Here is a 4,616-nt window from a genome sequence, read left to right on the forward strand (position 1 = left end):
ATATTCCAATTGTATTTATTGGAATAAATAAATATAAATTTATTTCTCAAATTATCAACTGATTCTAGTAAGTTTCACTGTGTAAAATATAAAATCAGCACATATAAGTATAAATTATATAAGTATATGTAATATAATAAAAAAGCACATGTTTTGCATTGTTCTGTTCTTGTTAGGATATCAACGGCAACTCTGTTTTAAAGTTTTATTCCATTATCTCTACCTCAGTGTTTGGTAGGGTTAGGCCTAAAGATTTACCATTTGTAGATTTACAGACTGGAGGCAAGAGGAAACAATGTGATAAAAATATTACCAATTTAAGGCCTAAAATCGAGGAGAAATATATGGACTTCTCCTGCAGCTATGGAAATATTTGGTGATGTAAATGCTGTAGTGTAAGTTCCTGCCTGGTTGGAAGGTAGACAGACCAGGACTTTAGGTAATCATGCATATGAATGATTTTTCACCTTCTTGGCTTTAGCTACTTTTGAAATGATAGGTATAATAAACAATTATATTTTGATAAAATACCTTTAGTCTGAACAGTGCTGTCTGAACTGTTCATCTCTCTATGATCCCTGTAACTAAGATTAATTTTGTTGCAGTAAGACAATCTTTGCTGTCAGGGTAAGATACTCTGGTGTGTCTGTTCCTACATGGAAGAATGGGAAAGGGTCAGGGAGACATTTGTGCCAGTAAGACCTCATTTGGGACATTTTAAGCTGCACAAGTTTAGAAGTAGCTCTTGAGCAAAGCTTACTTTGAATCCCTTAGCTCCACAAATCTAACTCAGTTGGACAAATAAGTACTTGAAAAAGCCATCACCTTTGGACCTAGCTATAAAGGCTTCAAAGTATGATCAGGTTTAAAATGAAAAAGACTTAAAATAGTCATTGACAAAAAAGTTTGAAATGTGAGCAATTGATTAAACAATATACATTTTTCCCCACTCTACACAGAATTTTAGGGAAATAAGATCAATAGCATTGCTAGGAACAATAAGGTTTCCTTGTTACAAATAGGCAACGAAAGATATATGCCTATATTAAGATTGCATCATTAACTACTTAAATTTACAAGATACTATATGCTTCAGCAGCACATCTACCCAAATTGCAACAATACAGAGAATTACATGGCACTTCCACAAGGATGATATGGAAATTTGTGAAGTATTCTTCGGATTCAAGAAATGAAAAACAGTTATTAAAAAGTTGATTACAAAGATACAAGTGAAAGAATACATTTAGTTCATAGAATTAAAAGTTTGTCTTCAGTGTATTAACTCTTCATCTTAGAAAGGCCTTTACATAGCGTAACCTTTACAAAACATTTGAAATTAGATAACATTGTCATTTTATCCCAAAGAAATAAAATACTATAAGGACCTAGGAAAAACGGAATCTTAAACTGTTTCTATATGGAATGCAATCTGAAACGACACATTTATTATTGAACCTATATATTATAAATCAATGTAGAATTCAAAGTATTATATTTGGAGAGAATGAAATAGATTTTGGACATTATACAAACAGAATACAGACTATTTTAAAATAAACTTTTTCAGACAAGTACCAGAAATATTTTTAGTTTCTTTACTACTCATTTCAACAGGTAAGCTAAACTTATTTCTGATTTTAAAAAATCACAAACTCTGCAGAAATCATTATAGATATATACAAACAAGTCTTGAATACATTTTGATATCAAAGTCAGGCAATTCACTTGGAAGAATACCATGGAATCCATGAATTTTTACAGTAAGATATTGCTGTTACTTTGTATTGTGAGAATATTTTGGAAGGACACAAAGATGGACCATCATTTTTGAAATTTAAGAAACTTAACCGAACCATTACAACATATGAGAACAATTTCAACAGCCTTCCACAACTTCAAAGATGTAGTGATACATATTATGCTTTTTGCAATATCAAATGCAGTTTCTTCCAAGTTGTTCTTCAGACCTGGTTTGATAAAATGGTTCAACAGAAGGCAATCCAGCATATTTTTTTTACCTCTATTCCCAGCAGCAAGATGCAAGGGGGTCAAGAGGCATTTAGTTTGGACATTGGTATCTGCATCATGATGAAGTAAAAAAGAAGCAATTCTGGTATTATTCCATGTATAAGCACTGTGCAGGGGTGTCCGGCCATCGACAATTATTTCATGAATATCTGCCTCGAGCCACCAACTCATGGACAATGTCTAAGTGTCCATTGTAGGCTTGCCAATGAAGTGGGGTATACTCATCCTCATTCCTAATATTCACATGAGTGGCCTTTTTGGAAAGTAGTGTCTACACTGTAGTAAGCTGAGTATTTTCGGCAGCCCAACGAAGAAATTTGCTTGGATCCTTCTCCATCTTTTTTCTTGCAAATGATACCATTCCTCACTTTTTCATCTTGTTCCTTGTCTTCATCAGAATTGCCTAACCAGTGACTTTGAGTACCACTGGGAATGAGGTGCCTATGTATTTCCCCAATAATTCACATTGGTTGAACTGGTCAGAAAAATCCAATGAATTTTCTGCTTCTGTTTTTTCACCATGATTTGTTTTCTCTTTTTCCATGTTTTCTATTCTAAATTATTCTCACTGGTGAATAGGGAATTGATAGAGAAAAGAGAAAGATTTTCCTCTATATTCAAAGTTATAGGCTGAAAATGATGACCAGTGGTGTCTTCATGTGCAGCTTATTCTAGGAATGAGAAAATAGGAAATAATGCTTTCTATGAAAATGATTGGGATAATGGCAGAGCAGAAAGTGAAATGATGCAAGCAAAAATATAAAAGCAAAATAAATTAAGATAATTATGGAGCAATCATATTATCTATGAGAACCATGAAAAAGAGAGAGGAAGAGAAAGATGTACAATGACCTAGCTAGCCACAAATTCCATCCATGCCTCTGATCAATTTATAGAGGAAACAATTTTATTTTTAAAAAAGAGATGGAAATAGAATTTATGTATTTACTTGAAATTAGTAAATACATTTTATTAGCCTACCCAAAGATACATAGCTTTGACTAAATTACAGACAAGAATATAAATCCTTGACAATTCTAGTAACAGATCTGACAAATCAGTTAAATCACACTTTTCCTGTACAATGAACGAATGTGTCTATTCTAGAAAAGCAGCTAGAGAAAGAAGGCCGATTGTATCTGTAACAAAACTTTGTGGAAAATTGTATTGAGGATTACTTACTGGTGATCCACTTGCACTGGAAGCGTGATTCTGAACTATTGCTTGCTGATTCTGAATTATTGCTTTAATCATTATATTCTCCAGGAAGAAAAAGTGAGATTTAATTGATAGCAAAGAACTACTAATACATTTTGACTTCTCATTAAGCACCTTCAATCATCAAAATCACATGAAGACAATAGACAGGCCTACTTATTTTAGATGAAAATGTGTGTCTTTACAAAAACAAGAAATTTAAGTAGTCATACAAAGGACTTCTATTTTATTACTGCGTTATACTTTTCCCTAATGTTGGGCAACAATAAATAATGGACCTATTAGAAAGCTCTTATACCTCATATGTTCAATAGTGAGTCCTCTTATATTATATCATGGTATTTTTTGTTTAGGGCCTTAAGAAATTTACTACCATGAATTTCTGACAGGACAATATCATCACTATACATCTTGTTTCTATACACTCAGTTTTAAATTACTATCTAAGTATGTGCATTAATAACTATAGAGGAAAAAGAAGCCACATGGTGGCTTTTGTTTTTAATCCTAGCTAATAAGAAAGATGAAATCTGAGGATTGTGGTTTGAAACCAGAAAAAGCAGGGGAAAAAAAGGCCATTAGATTCTGATTTGAAAGTAACCAGCAAAAGCTAGAAATGGAGCTGTGGGAAAGCAGTAAAATGCTAGCCTTGAGAAAACTAAAACAAAAAAGTAACAAATTCTGGGACAGAGCCAGGCCCTGAATTCAAGCCTTAGTATTAAAACCAAACAAATTAATTAATAAATTAATTAAAATAAATTAAGTGGTCATTTGTGGAGAGGCAAGTACAATGAAACATGCATGGTGACTAGATTGTGTACTTTTTTTAATAAGGAAAACTATCATTTGTACTAATCACTAATATTTTATTTGAACTTTTTTGTATAATAAACTCTGAATGTATATGTGTGTGTACATGTGCACACATGTGTGTATATGTATATGTGCGCGTGTGCTGATGCAATGTTGTTTGCCAATGTGGACAGGGTGAGGTTGAAAAGAGCTGTGTTGCAATGTTTTTATTTATCAGCATTCTGTCATGTCATTTTATTGGAACCACCCTTCTGTACATATATATATGTCAAATAATGTCATCATAATCAAAATATTTACAACATTAAGTTAGATAAAAGAGATCACTTTCAATTCCTTTTATATGTTAGGTAGGAAGATACAGAAATAATTAGGTAGTAAGTTATTTCTGTAAGATGACTGTCAGTACAAAATATGTATTTGACCTCTTAAATTGGTCATACTTTTACATATACGCATTGAGTGTGTTTGGCCAACTTGACCAAACAGGTATTACTCTCTGGTTAATCCTATAAAACACAAAGTGGATAAACTCTTTCCGGATTTCTATTGAA

The 4,616-nt window shown here is 32.5% G+C and overlaps 1 pseudogene; it reads left to right on the plus strand.

Moving 5' to 3' along the window:
- Positions 1 to 1,087: 1,087 nt before the first annotated feature.
- On the plus strand, positions 1,088 to 1,187 carry LOC122128094 (annotated as a pseudogene).
- Positions 1,188 to 4,616: the final 3,429 nt, after the last annotated feature.

The sequence above is a fragment of the Dipodomys spectabilis genome, unplaced genomic scaffold, assembly GCF_019054845.1.
Source record: "Dipodomys spectabilis isolate Male_0828 unplaced genomic scaffold, ASM1905484v1 ptg000322l, whole genome shotgun sequence".
In the NCBI taxonomy this organism is placed as follows: domain Eukaryota; kingdom Metazoa; phylum Chordata; class Mammalia; order Rodentia; family Heteromyidae; genus Dipodomys; species Dipodomys spectabilis.